This window comes from Heterodontus francisci, unplaced genomic scaffold (assembly GCF_036365525.1).
Source record: "Heterodontus francisci isolate sHetFra1 unplaced genomic scaffold, sHetFra1.hap1 HAP1_SCAFFOLD_43, whole genome shotgun sequence".
Lineage (NCBI taxonomy): Eukaryota > Metazoa > Chordata > Chondrichthyes > Heterodontiformes > Heterodontidae > Heterodontus > Heterodontus francisci.
This window is the reverse complement of record NW_027141852.1, coordinates 3,756,191-3,766,879: the sequence shown is the minus strand read 5'-3', so window position 1 is coordinate 3,766,879 and position 10,689 is coordinate 3,756,191. Positions and strand designations below refer to the sequence as shown.

The window sequence follows — 10,689 nt, the reverse complement described above, 5'->3', positions numbered from 1 at the left end:
ATTGACAGGTACAAAAGAAAACACTCACGACGATACCAGGACATGAAATGTACGTAATAAAACCTTTCAGCTGAAAGAATAGCATTAATGACAGGTGTGGTACCCAGAATGCTCAGCGGCCTAGAATCCGCCCAATCTGACACAGGAGCGGGGCGCGCAGGCGCAGTAGAGACAGCTCTGTCAGGAGCTGGAGCTGCGGGTTCGGAGTTGGAGCGGGATATTCACAAAGTGCGAGAAGACCGCGCCCTTTGCGGGCTCACACAGCTGGAGCAGGGCCTCCGGGCCACAATAACATGGAACAATCCCATCTGTATCCCTGCGGATGGCGACAGTGAAGCCTTTCCCGGTGAGGCTTCCCGAAACCGCGTCCATAAATGGATAAGAATTGGGGTCTGGGCAGGGAGCGTCTGGAGATGGATAAGAATTGGAGACTGGGCAGGGAGCGTCTCTAAATGAATAAAATTTGGGTACTGGTCAGGGAGCGTCTGTAAATGGATAAGAATTGGGGACTGGGCAGGGAGCGTCTCGAAATGAATAAAATTTGTGTACTGCTCAGGGAGCATCTATAAATGGATAAGAATTGGGGTCTGGGCAGGGAGCGTCTGGAGATGGAGAAGAATTCGAGACTGGGCAGGGAGCGTCTCTAAATGAATAAAATTTGGGTACTGGTCAGGGAGCGTCTGTAAATGGATAAGAATTGGGAACTGGGCAGGGAGCATCTCCAAATGAATAACATTTGGATACTGGTCAGGGAGCGTCTGTAAATGGATAAGAATTGGGGACTGGGCAGGGAGCGTCTCTAAATGAATAACATTTGGGTACTGGTCAGGGAGTGTCTCTAAATAAATAAGATTTGGGTACTGGTCAGGGAGTGTCTGCAGATGGATAAGAATTAGGGACTGGGCAGGGAGCGTCTCTAAATGAATAAAATTTGGGTACTGGTCAGGGAGCGTCTGTAAATGGATAAGAATTGGGGACTGGGCAGGGAGCGTCTCTAAATGAATAAGATTTGGGTACTGGTCAGGAAGCATCTGTAAATCGATAAGTATTGGGTACTGGTCAGGAAGCGTCTGTAAATCGATAAGAATTGGAGACTGGGCAGGGAGCGTTTCGAAATGAATAAGATTTGGGGACTGGGCAGGGAGCGTCTATAAATGCTTAAGAATTGGGGACTGGTTAGGGAGCGTTTTTTTATTCGTTCGTGGGATGTGGGCGTCGCTGGCTCGATCTCAGCTCGAGTAATGTGTCCAGTTCTGGGCACCAGGCTTTAGAAAGGACACCAAAGCTTCTGAGACAGTTCAGAGGAGATTTACCAGAATGATCCCAGAGATGAGAGGTGTCAGTTCTCTGGACCGGCTGGTGAAGCTGGGATTGTTCTCTCAGAGTAGAGAAGGTTAAGGCAAGATTTAATAGAGGTGTTCAGAATCATGAAGGATTTTCATACGGTAGAGAGGGAGAAACTGTTTCCAATGTCCTGGAGGTCAGTAACCAGAGGACACAGATTTAAAATAATTGGCCAAAAATGTCAAGGGGAGGTGAGGAGAGATCTTTTAACCCAGTAACTGATTCGGATTTGGAATGAATTGTCTGACAGGGTGGTGGAAACAGATTCAATTATAACTTTCATAAAGGAATTGGACAAATATTTCAAAGTGAAATTCTCCAGGATTATGGGGAAATAGGCAGGGGGTTGGACTAATTGCATCTTTTTGTTAGAGAGTCAGCAGAGGCACAATGGGGCCGAATGGCCTCCTTCTGTGCTGTGTGATTCTATGAACATAAGAACTAGAAGCAGGAGTCGGCAATTCAGCCCCTCGAGTCTGCTCTGCCATTCAATACAATCATGGCTGATCTCATCACGGCAGTTCTTGTTTCTTGCCAGTAGATGTCACTTCACTCCAAATCAGTGAAGTTTACAAATCTGAGAGAGACAAAACAGGAAAGAATTGTTCACATTCTGGTGAATGTGTGGGATTTAGAAATACTAGGAGTGGAGACGAGTTATTACTTGTCTGCTCGATCCCCATAGCCCTGTAAAATTATTTCCTTCAAGTGCCCATTCAAATTCCTTTTGTAATCCTCGATTATCTCCATTTCCACCGCCCTCGTGGGCAGCGAGTTACAGATCATCACCAATCAGTGTAAAAAAGTTATTCCGCACATTCCCCCTGTACCTCCTGTCCAAAACCTTCAGTCTGTGTCCCCTAGTCCTTGTACCAATAGTTAACGGGAACAATGTTTCCTTGCCAACTTATTTAAAACTGTCATAGCCTAAAACACATCTATCAATTCTTCCCTCACTCTCGTTTGATACAGGCAGAACAACCCTAGCTTTTCCAACCTAACCTTGTAACTAAAATCCTCCATCCCTGGATCCATTCTGGTAAATTTCCTCTGCATCCTCTCAAGGACCCTCACATTCTTTCTTAAGTGTGGTAAGCAAAACTGGAAGCAACACTCCAATTGGGGCCTAATCAGAGCTTTATAATGGTTCAGCATAACTTCCCGGCTTTGTACTCAATGCCTCTATTTATAAAGCCCAAGATCCCATATACTTTGCTAACCACTCTCGCAATATGTCTTGCCACCTTCAAAGATTGATGCACATGAACCCCAAGTCCCTCTATTCCAGCACACTCTTTAGAACTGTGCCATTAAGTATATATTGCCTCTCCCTATTCCTTCTGCCAAAATACATCACCTCACACTTATCACTATTAAATTCCATCTGCCACCTGTCTGCCCATTCTGCTAGCCTATCATTGTCCTGTTGCAGGCAATTCATATCATCCTCACTGTTTGCCACTCCTCCAAGTTTGTTGTCATCGGGATATTTTGAGATTCTACTCTGTATTCCAAGATCAAAGTCATTTATCTTGAGCAAAAAAAGCAGTGGTTCTAGCACTGACCCTTGGGGAACACCTCCGCCGACTATCCTCCAGTCTGACAAAGAACCATTTCATAAGACTCGCTGTTTTCTGTCCTTAAACCAATTTTCTATCCAATTGGACACTGACCCTCCTATTCCTCGAACCTCAATTTTGTTAACCGCCCTTTTATGTGGTACCTTGTCAAACGCTTCCTTAAAATCCATATAAACAACATCCACTGCATTCCCTTCATCAACCTGCTCTGTTAGTTCATCAAAAAATGCAGTTAGATTAGTCAAGCATGAACTTTCATTTATAAATCCATGCTCACTCTCCTTAATTAACTCAAACCTCTCCAAGTGACTGTTGATTTTTTACCCTGATTATTCTTTCTAAAACCTTACCCACCACTGCTGTTAATCTAACTAGCCTGTAGTTACCCAGACTGTCCTTACACCCTTTCTTGAATAAGGGCGTCGCATTTGCCACTGTTTATCCTCTGGCACCTCCCCCATATCCAGGGAAGATTGGAAGATTATACTGAACCCTTCCGTTATCTGCATCCACATTTCCTTTCGCAACCTGGGATGCAAGCCATCCGGACCAGGTGATTTATCTACCCTAAGCACAGCCAGCCTTTTTAGTACCTCCCTCTCTCAATTTGTACCCTATCCATTGCCTCTACTCTCTTCACATCGACTGATATTTTGTCCAATTCCACTTCCTTAGTGATCACTGATACAAAGTACTCATTAAGCAGATTAACATTGCCCTGCACCTCTAAGCATATATTATCCTCTTTCTCCCTAATAGGCCCGACTCAACCTCTTACTACCCACTTATCATTTACATGCTGCTCGAAGATTTTTGGGTTTCCTTTCATGTTGACTGCCATTTTATTCTTATAGAAATAGAGAATAAGCTAAATATAGAAGATATAAGTATTTCCCATCCTTGATGAGGTGGAACTTTTTTATGTTGTGGGTAGCAATGACTTGGCCCACGAGTGTGGTGGAAGCAGAGACAATCAATGATTTGAAAAGGAAATTGGATGGATCCTTGAAGGAAAGAAAATTGCAGGAGGAAAGGGATCGAGCTGGTGAGTGGAACTGACTAGATTGCTCCGCGGAGAGCCAGCATGGACGTGATAGGCCAAACGACCACCTTCTGTGCTGCAAATGACTCTGTGTTGTTTCTCAAATTCAATCCACTGGTGTTTGATAAATAATTTCAAAGTAAATTGTGCAACTGGAAAATCAGAGCCAAGGCAAGGGACGCATAAGGAAGCTGAATTGCTGAAACCCGGGGTTGAACCAGGAACATTCAACTCTTCAGTCTAACGCTCTCCCAACTGAGCTATCGCATCCCGACATTAATAGTGGCTTGGTGTCCTTATTTTGGAAGAAAATACATACATTCAAGTTTTCCAAAAAATTAAATAACACAACATGTGAGTAATATTCCCCATTGCTTTCTCAGTACTGATGGATTGTGAAGCGGGAGACAGCCAGATGTGCCAATGAGCCGCACAGACCCTGAGCTGAGAATGAAATGAGATCAAATTCAATCTTTCATAGCGAGATGCTGCAGAGAGGTAAGAGTCCTGAATCAAAGCGTGATTTGCTCATTTCAAACACTCCCTGTACTCTCTGCTCAAGAAGCCTTAAAAAAGGGAAAAACAGAATGGCACTCAAACTCACAACCCTGCCATTAACAGTCTCATGTTCGACTGACAGAACTGTCACTTCTACTCGCTCTCTTATTGGATGGATGCAACTCCAACGCGGTGGTGGCATTCAAATCCTCCCATGGGTCCACATGTCAGACTGAGTTCCATGTTGTAGACTCAAGCAAAGGAAATCTGCTCACTTCCAAAACTATCAGCGAATTGAAGCTGATTACAATCAACATCATCGGAGGTCAGAACTACCTGGTGAAAGGAGACACACTGAAGAAGGATCCACAATTATTCAAAGACATCGACAAAGTGAAAAACAAGAAAATCGATGAGTCAATGCAAGCCAAACAACAGAAACACTGAAGAAATCCATTCCAGTCCAGAACCCAGTCCTGTTGTTTTTGGAGTCAAGTCACAATTACAGCAACAACTTTATATTCCCACTTGGCTATCTGTCCATTTAGTTAATTGCTATTTTGTCGACAAGCTCTTTGAATCCAGTTGTCTGGTCCTCAAGCCAGCTCCGCATGGAAGTCAATTCCACATTCTGCAAGGCTGAAACCAATAGATAACCTTAATCTAAAAATGCCAGCAGACCAGGGCTCGTCGCGGATTTGAACCCAGTATCTCTCGCATGTTAATTAACCATACTTCCTAAACGAGAATCATACCCCTAGACCAACGAGCCACTGACAGATGAGGCTTTATTAGCTGCTGTGGAATTTCACTGGAACCCCCCAGCCAATCATCCATTTTTTTTCAGATCAAAGCAACATCCTGCAACTGCTGAAACAAAAACAGAAAGTGCTGGAAATGTTCAGCAGCTCTGGCAGCATCTGTGCTGTGAGAAATACAGTTAACGTTTCTGGGCACTCACCTTTTGTTTCAGCCATCCTTTCAGACTGCTTCTGTCCATCCAACCTCACTTTCTATTCTATCCACATTCTAACCATTCACTACGTTACTACATTTTTCATGAATTCCTCATTTCTTTTATTAATGACAATTTTGTATTTCTGGCCTTTGCTTCAGACACCACCACAAGTGGAATCATGGCTCCATCTACCCAATCAAACCACTTCGCTGTCTCCTCACATTGCAATGTTTCTTTAACCCTGACAGACTGTGGAGTTTCTGCTGCTTGATTGCAGTTCTTCCTTCCCGCCACTAGATGTCACCTCACTCCAATACAGTGAAGTTTCCAAATCTGAGAGAGACACAACAGGAAATAATTGTTCACATTATAGTGAATGTGTGGGATTTAGAAATACTAGGAGTGGAGACGAGTTATTATTGCACTCTGCTATTACATCTTTTATAATGGACTCCAGCATTTTCCCCACGACTGATGTCAGGCTAACCAGTATATAATTCGCTGTTTTCTTTCTGCCTCTTTTTTTAAATAGTGGAGTTACATTAACTACCGTCCAATCCATTGGAACTGTTCCAGAGTCGATAGAATTTTGAAAAAAGACCAGAAATGCATCTGCTATTTCAAGGGCCACTTCCTTAAGTACTCTGGGATGTAGATTATCAGGCCCTGGGGATTTATCGGCCTTCAATCCCATCAATTTCCCAAACATTCCCAACTAATACTGATTTCATACAGTTCCTCCTTCTCACTAGACCCTATGTTCCCCAACATTTCTGGGAGATAATTTGTATCCTCCTTTGTGAAGACAGATCCAAAGTATGTATTTAATTGGTCTGTCACTTCTTGGTTCCCCATTATAAATTCCCCCGTTTCTGTGTGGAAGGGACCCACATTTGTCTTCACTACTCTTTTTCTCTTCACATATCTATAGAAGTTTTTACAGTCAATTTTGATGTTCTCTGCAAGCTTATTTCCACTTGTTAATCAATCCCTTTGTCCTCCTCTGCTAAATTCCAAACTGCTCACAATCTTCAGGTTTGCTGCTTGTTCTGGCCATTTTATATTTCTCCTCCTTGGATCTAATACTTTCCTTAATTTCTTTTGTAAGCTACAGTTGAGCCACCCTTCCTGTTTTACTTTTGCGCAGACAGGAATGAACAATTGTTGTAATTCATCCATGCGCTCTTTAAATGCTAGCCATTGCCTATCCACTGTCAACCCTTTAAGTAACGTTCCCCAATCTATCATAGCCAACTCCCGCCTCATACCTTCATAGTTTTCTTTGTTTAGATTCAGGACCCGAGTCTCGGAATCAACTCTCTCACTCTCCATCTTAATGAAGAATGATATCATATTATGGGCGCACTTCCCCAAGGGACCCCACACAACAAGATTGTTAACTAATCCTTTCTCATTGCACAATACCCAGTCCAGGATGGCCTGTTCTCTGGAGGTGTTATACACCTCTATCAATTCTCCACTCAATCTCCTTTGAGAAAGGCAGAATAATCCTAGCTTTTCCAACCTAACCTTGTAACTAAAATCCCCCATCCCTGGATCCATTCTGGTAAATCGCCTCTGCGTCCTCTCAAGGACCCTCACATTCTTTCTAAAGTCTGCTGAGCAGAACTGGAAGCCACACTCCAATTGGGGCCTAACCAGAGTTTTATAATGGTTCAGCATAACTTCCCTGCTTTTGTACTCAATGCCTCTATTTATAAAGCCCAAGATCCCATATGCTTTGCGAACCACTCTCGCAATATGACTTGCCTCCTTCAAAGATTGATGCACATGAACCTCAAGTCCCTCTATTCCAGAACACTCTTTCGAACTGTGCCATTAAGTATATATTGCCTCTCCCTATTCCTTATGCCAAAATACATCACCTCACACTTGTCACTATTAAATTCCATCTGCCACCTGTCTGCCCATTCTGCTAGCCTATCACTGTCCTGTTGCAGGCAGTTCATATCATCTTCACTGTTTGCCGCTTCTCCAGGTTTGGTGTCATCGGCATATTTTGAGATTCTGCTCTGTATTGCAAGATCCAAGTCAATTACCTGGAGCAAAAAAAGCAGTGTTTCTAGCACTGACCCTTGGGGAACACCACTGTCGACTATCCTCCAGTCTGACAAAGAACCATTTAATAAGACTCGCTGTTTTCTGTCCTTAAACCAATTTTCTATCCAATTGGACACTGACCCTCCTATACCACGAACCTCAATTTTGTTAACCGCCCTTTTATGTGGTACCTTGTCAAACGCTTCCTTAAAATCCATATAAACAACATCCACTGCATTCCCTTCATCAAGCTGCTCTGTTAGTTCATCAAAAAATGCAGCTAGATTAGTCAAGCATGAACTCCTATTTATAAATCCATGCTCACTCTCCTTAATTAACTCGAACCTCTCCAAGTGACTGTTGATTTTTTACCCTGATTACTCTTTCTAAAACCTTACCCACCGCTGCTGTTAATCTAACTAGCCTGTAGTTACCCGGACTGTCCTGACACCCTTTCTTGAATAAGGGTGTCGCATTTGCCACTGTTTAATCCTCTGGCACCTCCCCCGTATCCAGGGAAGATTGGAAGATTATAGCAAGCCCTTCCGTTATCTGCATCCGCATTTCCTTTCGCAACCTGGGATGTGAGCCATCCGGACCAGGTGATTCATCTTCCCTAAGCACAGCCAGCCTTTTTAGTACCTCCCTCTCCGAATTTGTACTCTCTCCATTGCCTCTACTTTCTTCACTTCAACTGATATTTTGTCAAATTCCACTTCCTTTGTGATCACTGATGCAAAGTACTCATTAAGTAGATTAATATTGCCCTGCAGCTCTAAGCTTATATTATCCTTTTTGTCCCTAATAGGCCCGACTCAACCTCTTACTACCCACTTATCAGTTACATGCTGCTCGAAGATTTTTGGGTTTCCTTTCATGTTGACTGCCAGTCTATTCTCATAGAAATAGAGAATAAGCAAATATAGAAGATGTAAGTATTTCCCATCCTTGATGAGGTGGAATATTTTATGTTGTGGGTGGTAATGTCTTGGCCCACGAGTGTGGTGGAAGCAGAGACAATCAATGATTTGAAAAGGAAATTGGATGGATACTTGAAGGAAAGAAACTTGCAGGAGGAAAGGGATCGAGCTGGTGAGTGGAACTGACTAGATTGCTCCGGGGAGAGCCAGCATGGACGTGATAGGCCAAATGACCACCTTCGATGTTGTAAATGACTCTGTGTTGTTTCTCAAATTCAATCCACTGGTGCTTGGTAAATAATTTCAATGTAAATTGTGCAACTGGAAAATCAGAACCAAGGCAAGGGACGCATAAGGAAGCGAAATTGCTGAAACCCGGGATTGAACCAGGGACCTTTAGATCTTCAGTCTAACGCTCTCCCAACTGAGCTATTTCAGCTCTCCTTTAACAGTGGCTTGGTGTCCTTGTTTTGGAAGAAAATACATACATTCAAGTTTTCCAAAAAATTAAAGAACACAACATGTGAGTAATATTCCCCATTGCTTTCTCAGTACTGATGGATTGTGAAGTGGGAGACAGCCAGAAGTGCCACTGAGCCGCACAGACCCCGAGCTGAGAATGAAATGAGATCAAATTCAATCTTTCATAGTGAGATGCTGCTGAGAGGTAAGAGTCCTGATTCAAAGCGAGACTTGCTCATTTCAAACACTCCCTGTACTCTCTGCTCATGAAGCCTTAAAAAAGGGAAAAACAGAATGGCACTCAAACTCACAACCCTGCCATTAAAAGTCTCATATTCGACTGACAGAACTGTCACTTCTACTCGGTCTCTTATTGGATGGATGCAACTCCAACGCAGGGATGGCATTCAAATCCTCCCATGGGTCCACATGTCAGACTGAGTTCCATGTTGTGGACTCAAGCAAAGGAAATCTGCTCACTTCCAAAACTATCAGCGAATTGAAGCTGATTACAATCAACATCATCGGAGGTCAGAACTACCTGGTGAAAGAAGACACCCTGAAGAAGGATCCACAATTATTCAAAGGCATCGACAAAGTGAAAAACAAGAAAATCGATGAGTCAATGCAAGCCAAAAAACAGAAACACTGAAGAATTCCATTCCATTCCAGTCCAGATGTTTTTGGAGTCAGGTCACAATTACAGCAACAACTTTATATTCCCACTTGGCTCTCTGTCCATTTAGTTAATTGCTATTTTGTCGACAAGCTCTTTGAATCCAGTTGTCTGGTCCTCAAGCCAGCTCCGCATGGAAGTCAATTCCACCTTCTGCAAGGCTGAAACCAATAGATAACCTTAATCTAAAAATGCCAGCAGACCAGGGCTCGTCGCGGATTTGAACCCAGTATCTCTCACATGTTAATTAACCATACTTCCTAAACGAGAATCATACCCCTAGACCAACGAGCCACTGATAGATGAGTCTTTATTAGCTGCTGTGGAATTTCACTGGAACCCCCCAGCCAATCATCCATTTTTTTTCAGATCAAAGCAACATCCTGCAAATGCTGAAATAAAAACAGAAAGTGCTGGAAATGTTCAGCAGCTCTGGCAGCATCTGTGCTGTGAGAAACACAGTTAACGTTTCTGGGCACTCACCTTTTGTTTCAGCCATCCTTTCAGACTGCTTCTGTCCATCCAATCTCACTTTCTATTCTATCCACATTCTAACCATTCACTACGTTACTACATTTTTCATGAATTCCTCATTTCTTTTATTAATGACAATTTTGTATTTCTGGCCTTTGCTTCAGACACCACCACAAGTGGAATCATGTCTCCATCTACCCAATCAAACCACTTCGCTGTCTCCTCACATTGCAATGTTTCTTTAACCCTGACAGACTGTGGAGTTTCTGCTGCTTGATTGCAGTTCTTCCTTCCCGCCACTAGATGTCACCTCACTCCAATACAGTGAAGTTTCCAAATCTGAGAGAGACACAACAGGAAATAATTGTTCACATTATAGTGAATGTGTGGGATTTAGAAATACTAGGAGTGGAGACGAGTTATTATTGCACTCTGCTATTACATCTTTTATAATGGACTCCAGCATTTTCCCCACGACTGATGTCAGGCTAACCAGTATATAATTCGCTGTTTTCTTTCTGCCTCTTTTTTTAAATAGTGGAGTTACATTAACTACCGTCCAATCCATTGGAACTGTTCCAGAGTCGATAGAATTTTGAAAAAAGACCAGAAATGCATCTGCTATTTCAAGGGCCACTTCCTTAAGTACTCTGGGATGTAGATTATCAGGCCCT

General features: G+C 43.0%; 1 non-coding gene across 1 annotated transcript; it reads right to left on the bottom strand.

The window, feature by feature from the left end:
• Positions 1 to 8,769: 8,769 nt before the first annotated feature.
• trnaf-gaa (transfer RNA phenylalanine (anticodon GAA)) lies at positions 8,770 to 8,842 on the bottom strand. The gene has a single exon. It is a non-coding gene; the product is annotated as a tRNA-Phe (tRNA).
• Positions 8,843 to 10,689: the final 1,847 nt, after the last annotated feature.